This window comes from Brassica oleracea, chromosome C3 (assembly GCF_000695525.1).
Source record: "Brassica oleracea var. oleracea cultivar TO1000 chromosome C3, BOL, whole genome shotgun sequence".
NCBI lineage: Eukaryota > Viridiplantae > Streptophyta > Magnoliopsida > Brassicales > Brassicaceae > Brassica > Brassica oleracea.
The window spans coordinates 47050522-47062724 of record NC_027750.1 but is presented as its reverse complement, the minus strand read 5'-3'; the positions used below and the strand labels follow the sequence as shown (position 1 = coordinate 47062724).

The 12203-nt window shown below is 27.7% G+C and overlaps 1 long non-coding RNA gene across 1 annotated transcript; it reads left to right on the top strand.

The window, feature by feature from the left end:
* Positions 1 to 8394: 8394 nt before the first annotated feature.
* LOC106334223 lies at positions 8395 to 9593 on the top strand. The gene is made up of 3 exons (XR_001268557.1): positions 8395 to 8545; positions 8696 to 8783; positions 9157 to 9593. It is a non-coding gene; the product is annotated as an uncharacterized LOC106334223 (long non-coding RNA).
* The last annotated feature ends 2610 nt before the right edge of the window (positions 9594 to 12203 follow it).

Below are 12203 nucleotides of genomic sequence, written 5' to 3'. Positions count from 1 at the left end.
AAAGTTTTTATGATTACAAAGCAAAATTAGATATTATGCATATAGTTCAATTGTTTATGTTATACAAATATAATATATGTAAAATGTATGATAAATATAATTTATTACAAGTTTACATGCATCAAGCAATTTATACAATATTTTAAAATACATATTAGTATTTTTCAAAAATTATGAATATGTTTATAAATATAATTATTACATTTATAAATACAAATAACTAAATAGCTAATAAGAGAGTATAGTTATAAATCAACTAAATAATAAAATCAACAAATCATATTTCAGATAAGAAATTATATAAATAAATGAAATAATTAGTTTTTAAGTTATTATAAACATAAATTAAATTATTAATACAGGATTCGCGCGTAGCGCGAGTATAAAATCTAGTCCTAAATAAAGCATGTGAATGCCAGAGAATAAAGAGGTGCGAAGCGTTTAGGAAGTTAGAAGTAATATTAAATATTTTGATCAAAACAAGAAGTAATATTAAAGAGTCAATTAGTTAGAAATCCATAAACAGTAAATGTGTGAGAACTAAAGTACATAAATAATATGTGCAATTACTTTTGAAACCCTCTCGTAAGTATTGTACAATTTTTAAAAGTAAATAAAAATCTCATTTTTTCTCTCATTGTCGTTTTCTTCTTCCTCCACCTTCATTCTCATCTTCTTCCTTGCTTTGTTTTTTTTTTCTTTTCTTTTTTTTTCAGGCCCGGGCATTTTAACCTGGATCCGAAGACCCGAACCGGAACCGATCCAAAAATACCCGAACCGGAACCGGACCGAAAATTTACAAGTACCTTTTGGGTCTAAATTTTTTTTACCCTAAAGAACCAGAACAGAAAAGAAACCGACCCGAATAGACCCGGACCCAAAAAGAACCGATTTGTACCCGACTTAAAAACATGTATATCTAAAACTATGATGTTTTTGTGTTCTATTTTATATATATTATTTTATGATTTAGTTGAAATATATTTTGTTAACAACATTTGTTATTATTTTTTAACATTTTTAAAGTAATATAAAGCTTTAAAATGTAAAATTTAGAGTTTTAAAAGGTTTTATTTTAATTATTAATAGTTTCATTTAAGTTGTTTTGTAAAATTTTAGATATATATGACAAATATTCAACTAAAGTTGATGGAATTTGGTATATCATGTCCTTTTCAGATCCTAAATACCCGAACCCGACCCAGATCCGATATAGACCCGAAAAATTATTGGTATTTTATGGGTATTTTAATTATAGACCCGAACCGACCCGAACCCGAACCGAAAATTTCTAAGTACCTATTGGATCTAAATATTTAGGACCCGAAAAGACCCGGACCCGAAAAGAACCGACCCGAACCCGACCCGAAGATCCGAACACCCAGGCCTTTTTTGATGAATCTAAAAAATGGAAGAAGATGTGTTCGACGGTTAATGTTTAAATACATAAAAACTAATTGTTACAACATTACAATCTTTAAAAATATTTCACATTAGATATGGTGGATAAATTAATTATTATACAACATTATATATATATTAGCCGTTCAATACTGAATTTAAAAGACTTAACCAAAAAAAAAAAAATTGTTATAAATTAATAGATATGCCGGATAAATATTTTTTATATATAATTAAATATGTTAGTCATATAACAATGAAGCTAAAAATTAATTTAAAATTATATGTAAAATATATAAAATGTTATGATATTAAATATGTATCGGGTTAACAATTCCGAAAATCAATTGAAAATACATATAAAGTGTAAATGATTGTTATATGTTATTAGATATATTTCCATTTTTTAGAGAAATGTAAAACTTATTTAAAGTATATCCGGTTAGAATCTGTGTGTTAAGTCATTTGATTATGTTATGAGCCATTAAAGTACAAAGATTGATTACAGAGCCAAAGTAATGAAGGCGATTTCTGATAGTTCATATAAGTACACGTACTGAATATAATCGTAATGGTATCCATGCAGCTCGAAACTGGTTTCTCCCTATTCCAACTGCACAAGAGAGAGAAAAGAGAGAGAAAATTAGTGTTTCTGATTTAATTTAAATAATAGAGACAACAGAGTAATTGCAACTTAAAAAAATTGTGGGAAACAACTAAAATGTGTATATAGCTAAATACACTATAATGCTTGTGTGTATAGTCTATTAAATATTTTGATTCTGATTAAACTTTTTGTTTTTTGTTTTGGGTAAATCCCGTAAGGTTGTCAAATTCTCATAGGATGATGGGCCAAAAGAGGGGTTGGCGTTCATGTACCTGTTCGGGTTCGGATCGGGTATTTCAGATTTTTGGGTATTTCGGTATAGAGGTGGAGAACCCGTTCAAGTATTTCTGTACTTCGGATCGGGTTCGGATATTTTTAGTTCGGATTCGGTTATTTTGGATCGGGTTTGGATATTTAGATTTTGAAAGAAAAAAAATTAAAACTAAATTTTATTTTTCAAGTTTCTTGTATTTAAAAATATAACTTTCACTTAACTGATTTTTTATTTTTTAATAGATTGAATGATTAATAGATCTGGACATAACATTTTAAAACTAAAAAGACACTAATTTGATAATTGTTTTTAAATTTCAGATGTAACTTTTGTTAATTTTTGAAACAAAAAACTTGACATGCATTTTAAGTGAGTAGCAAATCATTTCTTCCGTAAGTATATGTATATTATATAAACTTAAAGTATGTGTAGTATCAATATAAATATTTTAAATAAAATGAGATATATAAACTAGAATTATAAGGTTAGTAATACATATGTTCAGTTATCTTCGGATATCCATTCGATTCGGATATTACCCGTTCGGGTTCGGATATCCAATCTCTCCTAATTCAATACCCTTTCGGGTATTTTGCTACTTCGGTTCTGATTTCGGTTCGGATTTTTCGGATCAGTTCGGATACAGTTTCGGGTATCGGGTAAAATGTCCACTCCGAGGCCAAAAATATCAAATAGAAAGTTAAAAAAACGGATAGGTGATATTGGGGTAAATCTAATAAAGCTAGAAAATAATATTAAATCCTTTATTTTGATAGAACCTTTTGTTTTTGTTTTTGTTTTATATTGGGGTGAATCTGAGAAGGTTGTTAACTTTTGATAGGCTCCTCATGGGTCAAAAATGTCAATTACAAGCCACAAGGTTTAAAAACGTTGATACCAAAAAAGGTTAAAAACGTCGCCCAGCCCATCGTACAGATTAGCAAAAATGTATGTTTTATGGAAAAAATAGATTAGAGGTTGATCCGCGCGTCGGTATTGGTTATTTAATTTTTATAAATTTATTTTTTATGATTAGTGTTATAGATTTTAGATCTGTCGCCATAAAATTAATTGTTTTTAAAAGATCTAGATTAAATCGAGTAATATAGTTATTTTTGGTACAAATATTTCGAACCCTTTTCAGAAACATTAGTTATTTTGATATTTTTAGATTCTTATGCATCAAAACCGAAACATCTAAACCCGAGAAGGCCCAACTCGAAACCTACACATAAATTTATAATATCCAAGGAGGAAAAATTGCAAACCCAAAAAACTTTGATACCCGAAAGAAACAATTCTTAACTGAATGGGTACCCAAGTGTCCAAACCTAACTGGTTCTATAAACAAATAAAAAAAATTAGTTCTATCTGTTTGGCTAAATTAAGTGAAATAAAAAAACAAATTTTAGTAAAATAGTTATATGGTATGAAAAATTAAGTGGCAATATATGCAATACGTTTTTATTATTTTGATTTAAGTTATTATTTTGTTCACATAAACTATGTCTTTGAATTATGTGTTTGGCTACGTAATTTTTCACCGATTGAAATTAAGATAAAAATAGTAAAATAGACTAAACCGAAGTTTTAACCATATGCCAAATTCTACGTAATTTTATAAATGGTATAAAGGTAATGTTGATTAACTAATAAATAAAAATCTACAATATTTTTATTATGGTAATATAATTAATGATGTGATGTATTGTTAAAGTAATATAATTAATAAGTAGCTAAGATGAATGAAAATAATGAATAAAAGATGTAATAAATCTGTTGAAAATAATGTTAATTCTATAAGTGAAATTAATAAAATGACACTATACTTCTTTTTTATACTGCTATCCATGTTTCCAAACAACATTATTTTTTTTATATTGTTATCCTTGTTTCCAAACCATTCACAAATGCACTTCAGTTTTAATAATATAGATAAATGAAATTAATATAATGACACTATACTTCTTTTTTTATACTTCTATTCATGTTTCCAAACAACATTATACTTCTTTTTTTATATTGTTATCATTGTTTCTAAACAATTCACAAATGTATTTCAGTTTTAATAATATAGATATATTTGTTTCTTAAAATAAATTGTAAACCATTTTTCTTGACTATTAATATGTTTCTTATATATATATGTATAACCGCTTCTAGTTACAGATTTAAACATCAAAAAGAAAATAGTGGTAGTAGTAAATATGTTTTTCATGTATATAAGAATTTATAAAAAAGTTATGCATCATCATGAATATATGCATATTCTTTACCAGTTAAGATTGTAAGAAATTAAAAATATAATGTTAATTATATGGTCTAGAAGAATTTGTACATAGTACCCTTCATGAAACTTGGCTCCAATAAGTCTATCAATGTGCAGATACATGTGATTTTAGTTTGTGTTGGGTGTTTCTTATGATGACAAAAGTCATATTTATAGAGGTTTTGAAGACATTTATAGAGTTTCATGATTCAAAAAGAACTTTATTATTGCATTAATTGAATTAAATATCCAATTTGGTTGCAGGTTTCAACGTAATCTACTCAAAATTATATATATATTGATTTCATAAAAGAAAATTTCATAAATATAAGATTCATATTTAAAAATATATAGTTTCCTTTTAAAACATAATCTCAAACAACACAATAGATATTTTGAGATAGTTTTTCAAAATTGAATTTTAATTTTACATTCTTTTTCTGTTAAATTGGTTTCCAAATAGAATATATATAAAGGAAATGTTAGTAAAAAATAAAACGTGATATTATATATATATATATTGGATTTCTTAAAGGAAAATTCACAAAACATAATTTGTTTTGAAAAATATTTTTTTTCCTTTGAAACATAATCTCAAAGAACATAATAGATAATATAATTAGAATTTAATTTAGTTTTCTATCAACCAGTGTTTTAAATAAACAAAAGAAAAAAAAATCTTTTAACTAACATAATTAATAGCTTTAATGAACTAAAATATTATTCATAGTTACATAACTAAGATAACATAAGTTGATATATTTTAATAAATAAAAATACAATACTATGTTGGGGAAATTTTAGGTTTACCACTTTCTTGATACCACTTTTGATTTTTACCACCACTAAAGAGACATTTTCAAAAATACTTTCATCATTAAGTGATAAAAGATTCTTATACCCTTGTTATCTATATATATATATATATATATATAGAATAAATCATTATTTAAATAAAAAATTTAAGAAAAATAATGTTTTCGAATTATAATTTTTCAAATTCGAACTTTTTTATAAATTTTTTGTTTTTTGAATTTTTTTTTCGAAATATTTTTTTTTTAAAATTTCTTTTTGAAAATCGAAAATTAAGTTTGAAACTATTTTTAAAATTTTTTTTATATATTTTAAGTATTTATTTATATATTTATTAGAATCCTAAATTTCATAGAATAAATCATTATTTAAATAAAAAATTTAAGAAAAATAATGTTTTCGAATTATAATTTTTCAAATTCGAACTTTTTTATAAATTTTGTTTTTGAATTTTTTTTTCGATTTTTTTTTTTAATTTTTTTAATTTTTTTTTTTTGAAAATCGAAAATTATGTTTGAAACTATTTTAAAATTTTTTTTTATATATTTTTAAGTATTCATTTATATATTTATTAGAATCCTAAATTTTACATTTCAAAAACCCTACCCCACCCCTCAACTCTAAACCCTAATTCTAGATTAGTTAACCCTAGAGGTATAAGTGTCTTTTACCCTTCATTAAAAGTGAGGATAAAAGCGATTAGTGTAAATATGAAAAGTGGTAATATGAATGTGGTATTTGTGGCAATTTCCCTACTATGTTATTATTAAAAGTGAGATTTTCTTACTATTTTTTATTTTAATTTTAAATTTATTTTCATTTTTATTTTCATTTGTAAAATTGAATAGATAAATAAAAAAAGTGTTTGGAAAATATAATAGATTGTATGTTTGGTTTGGTTATACAACTCCAAACCTATCAATTCTTCATCTTCTTTTTATTTTTATATTTTTCAAGATAAATATTAATCTTAGTACATATAGATTTCAACCAATTTTAATCTAAGAAATTTCAAAAATATATTAGTCTTAGTATAATAATTAACAACACTTTAGTATAATAACTAACAAAATTAATCTTAGTATATTTAAAAATAATTGGGTTTAATACAAAAACATTCTTGCAATCTAATGTACATATAATAAAAATAACCAAATCAATCATGTATGATAACCGAACTGACTAAATATTCTATATTAAATCACAAGTCTAACTAAATATAAAATAATATTATTTAAAATGACACTTTATACATTTACATTATAAAATAATTTAAATGTAGTCCATATATTAATTAGTTATAATAATTTATTTTACTTGGTAAATATTTATATCCGTACATGCGTACGAAAAAAATCACCAGTCTCTTCTATATAGATAACTAGGGGAGGTCCGCGCTACGGGCGGGATTCGATGGATTAGTTTTTTAAAATATTTAATTTTGTGTAAATTTTATTTAAGTTGAGTTGTGCGTGATTATGATCATGTTGTTTACAACAAATTTCAACTACATAACTTAAAATTATCGAATTCTTATTGTTTTTGTTGTTTAAATACTAAATTGTTAGCTTTTATAGAGTTCAGTTTTATAACACTATAAAATTCGTAAATCAATCGGATTTGGTCAAAAGAGAATGAGACTGCGTTTTATAATACCATTGTATCCTTTTGTTGCGAGGATATATAAAATAGAGGAGAATAATGTTTTATTTAGAAGAACTCTTTGTCAAAGTTAATATAGTTGTTTTGTAGAATGTTGGTAATTGTTATTATTAAAAAATTTAGTTGTTTTTTTGCCTTTGTTTGTTTTTTTTGGGTTGGTTATATTTGTTTATATATTATGTAATTAATAGTACTAATAAGTTTAGTAATAAGGAAAATATGGAGATATAAGAAACAAAAAGAAAAGACAGTAAATGCGACAAATGTATTATTTTAAATGGAAAAATTGAGTACAACTTATTGTACGTGAGAATGAAAAACATTTCGACTAAAATATTATGTCTTGACATATAGACCATCTTATGTTCATTCGGATCCAGTCAATTATCACATTATGCATTGGTGATGATAGATATGGTTGCATTGCAATGAATTTATAACCTGACCTTTTACAATCTTGTCAATGCATGCAAAATTCATCTTCTTCTGCCGGTGGGGGTGCTCTTCTCTCAGCAAGCAGGTTTGCTGTAGATATTGATGGTGAGATCTCTCTTGGCATTCTATCTGTTGGTTATGTTTTTGAGTCAAATGAAAGAGCATATTTTGGTTCCGGGTCCATGTTTATTGGTATAGAGGTGAAGTAATTCCATATTCTATCTTCATGTATTTATGAGGTCACACATCTGGGGTTTTACGTTAGGTCATGGCCTCTTCTTGATACATATAGTTACTATGATGTAGAGGTTTTTTATTTATTGTTTGCGACTTTGCGTTATTTGTATTTATGAAAAAGTAACATTGAGATATGGATATTATTAGATGAACATATATCAATTAAACCTATTCCTGATAAATTTTTAGTAAATTATTTGTATGTTGTTAATAAAAATAGTAGATAATTTTAACATTATATAACGTTATTTTTGTTTTTAGAATAAGCTTTTGTTTGTTCAAATATAACATAGAAGGCTTTCTAATTTACATATGATAAGCAATAACTGACCAAATATAAAATATTATTACGTCTTCTTGAAGCATGTGATCCGTTAATTTGGGGTCATGTTTTGATTCTAATTTTATTATTAATCATTATTCTATTAATTGTTATTGTTAGTTGTATTTTTCAATAAGTTACATTGTATGTAGTATCTTTATATATAAAGAAGGCTTTGCTTCTTTCCCAGGATGTCCAGCTCAGATGTCACGTCACAAATTCGATTCGCGAGCATTTGACACATGTCACACTTTAATGAAACGCATAGTTTCATAATTCGTCTTCCTCTAGGCCTCCGTTTGGGCTTCGCAACACGCTTTGAATTTAAGGCCCAAAGACCATCGAATTTGGTAGGAACCCTAATCCGGGTTGGAGCGCATCTTCATGTTCTTCGCTTCTCTCATCGGCGGAAGGAACGATTCGGATTTCTGTAACGCTATGTGTTGTGATTTTCCGTCTTAAATCCTCTTAATTAGCAAGCCCACTCCAAGACCTTTCGATTGCGTTGTTCGTCGGCGAAATCGTGTATAAATATCTCTCTTATGCTAATCGCGATATCCACATCTCTCTTCTACACATCTCATTCATATTCATATTTATATGCTCATCTATGTTAATGGCTAACTCGCGTGTTTTTTTCCGATCTGAAATCTGGGCGGTGCTCATCCGTTGTAGAGGCCAGACTGCTTCGATTCTGGGAGGTTAGGAATGTTAAGCGTGGTGGGAGCTTAAGTGGATGGATTTGCTCATGGTGGATGTTAATGTGAGTGGTTTTTTCTGTTCTCTTTTTGTACCAATCGTTCTGGTTTCATATCAACAGTCGTACCATTATTATTCCTCTGTGAGCTCTAGGCTGTTTATGTGGTTGATATTGTTCCGGTAAACCTGATCGTGTCCTACTTTTCAAATTTCCTTTGTTTTTTTTTTGTTGTTAGAAAAAAATAAAATATTGCTGGTCTGATCTATTATTCTCTGCGGACTGTAACGTGATTGTTAATATATAAATAGATTTTGGTTTAGTATTGATCTGGTTGTTTGGTAAAGATTTTGGTTTCCTGTTATGTAGAGTCGGTACTGATAATCTGTTGAAATTTACACCGTTGATTCGCACTGATAGATTCCTAACTATGTTTCAGGCAACCATGATGCTAGTGACGATCAGTTCAAGCCTTCTCCCACAATACCGGGAGAGACTCATTGCCGGAACAATGTTTTCCATGTCCGGTTTTGATGTCTCTAGATGTGCACAGAGCTTCCGGCTCACGAGTCTTCTCTGTTGATCAGGTTCAACGAGAACACCATTTTCGAGGAGATAACTGATCCATATCCCCCTTGCCCGAGGAAGCATTTCGGTTTCGTAACCATTCTGAGATGATTGGTTTAGCCAATACAAACATTCAATTGCCAGGTATATTGCTCCCAATTGACACGTACCTCTTATATTGTTGAACTTCTGTGTGTAAAGAGTATGGTCTGTTTATATTTGTAAGAAAGTGATATATATCTCATACTTTATGTAGACGTCATAGGTGAAATACTTGGTGTGAAAAGCATCAGTTTAGTCTAAAGACATACAGCCATTGAGTTATTGACCTTTCTTACACTTACTGAAAACATGGTTTACAAATTATACTCTGTTTATAGACGCTATCCTCTGTTTTGCAATTTACATTTCGTAGACCAACGACTCTGTCGTCTAATAAAGTAAACCAACTCCCGATTTGATGAAACCATCATAAAGACACAAACCCAAAGTCTACTAAACGTTTACATACACATAGCCCAAATCACATATTGTACGTGCTTCAAATACTTTAATATATCGGTGGAATTAACCATACTCCCTTATTGATACAACAATAGAAATATATATGTTTTAAATGAAATTTTATTCAACAATAAAATAGTTTTAGTTAAAATGAATAAGTTGTTTTTTAATATCGCATAATTTATTAGTTTAAAAGAAAATATGGAAAAACAAATTAATACATGAAACAAAAATATAACTAAGAGAAAGTAACTTTGCTCTAATAACTCTAATTCTAAATTTAAAAACCTATGTGAATTACTGCTGTATTTAAACAAAAAAAAACATCAAAAGAAAGTAAATAATTTTATTTATAAAATTTTATTACAATTAGACAAATTTATAATTTGTAAAATGAAGAATAAAGTACATAGATAAAATTGTTGTAAAACAATTATGAACCTTATTTTCATTTTAAATTAAAATTAAAATCAAATTTAACATATTAATAAATTACGATGCCTATGTATTTATTCATCAACTCCTCTGGATCAGTTTCATATTTTCCCCCCATAACTGGTACGTTACATAACAAATAAAAATAATAGTAATATTAATAAAGAACACAAAGTAACTAATTACTACATCCATAATATTGCTAGGTGGAAAAAAAAAACCCGCTACTTCTGACAGAAAATTTTATATATATATATATATATACAATTAATTTATACAATATAGTTTCAGAATCTCATATATGTATTCCAAAAAAAAACATATCAAAGAGCAATATCAACTATCCCTAATATCAAGCATTCAAACGATAAATATGCAAACAGAATCTACGCAATTAATGCTGATTGCAACGTACCATGCAACTCAAAAACTCATTGCGGTATAAAGTTATACCTAATACCTACTGCACACGTATATCACACGATTAACCACTACAAAAACAACCAAAAGAAACACAAAGAAATGAATCCCTCTCCCAATCTCCCAGCCGCCTTATCTCATCAGGATTCAAACGACGTCAGAGGTAAAACCAAAGCGAGAACAGCTCAGATGAAGACACATCTGACATATCACCAGCATCCTATTTCAAAAAACCTTAACCTAGAATATAATACTTTGCATCCGAACCACTGAGGATGGCGATTGAACACAAATACTTAATGGAGCTGTGCTTGGAACACCATAACCCTGAAGCACACTATATTGAAGGTATAAATCAATATTTCTTCCATACCAACCCAAGCAAAGCACTAGATTATCTACGACAGTCAGCTCAAGGAAAACATGATAAGGAATGGAAACTTGAATCAGGGGAAAAAGATTTTAGACACCCTAAAATGGGAACAAACGTTAACTACATCCAACAGCTGCTGGAGAAAGATAAAAAAAATACTCAGTGATTACAAAATTACTCTGGAGGACATGTATCTAACCAACATGGACAGGCTCAAACCCCCAAGAAGCTGCGATCTCCAAAAAAAAAAAACATCTGTGCAAGAAATGTACTACTTTTTAAGAGTTCAGATGTTTGTGGATTATATTGCTTATAGATAGCAAATTATATTATTATATTCTTTTCTTTTCTTTTCGAGACATGAGACAGTTATTATTTGTGTTCAGAGTTCAACAATTCCAAATTTTGTGTATCTACCAAATACTTATCAAATAAAAACAAATCTCGAAAAATATATCAAATTCGAATACATATGCCTTTCTCAAACAAATGTAAAAATATGAAACAACCAATGTTTATTATACATATACTTTATATGTTGAAATTCTTTTATAATCCACATCCCGTCCGTAGGGCGGACCGAACCTAGTTTTAATATAAGCGAGTGCTTAGATGCACGCTGGTAATTTATTCTTTTATAAGTTTTAATAGTGTTAAATACTAAATAGTACTTTATTTTCGGGGGGTTGTATTTATTTATGAGTTTTTTAGTAAGCATATAAAAGTTGGTAAGCCGTATTAATATTTGATGTTCGGATACAAACACATGGGCAGTGTGTATAAGAATATATAGTGACGTATACGTACAATCTCATGTTATGATATCTATATCTATATTATTAAAAGAGAAGTACTCATTTGAAAATGTTCTTACTTCGTTGATTAAACTCTCTATTTTTTTTGCTTGTCTTTTTCGGTTGTATTTATGAAATATCCTAAAACGAATAAAACTGTCTAATTTATTACTTGTCTTTTCAGTTACATTAATGAAATATGTTTAAATGAATTTAAACTTCCTATTTTATTGTTTGTCTTTTTCAGTTACCTTAATGAAATATCCTCAAATAAATTTGGACATAATGTCATTTAATCAACCAAAAAAACTCATGAGTTATCCTTACGTGCATAATTTTAATAATGGAGATTTTTAAAAACGTGCATCATTAAAATGTTACCTAAAACATGCA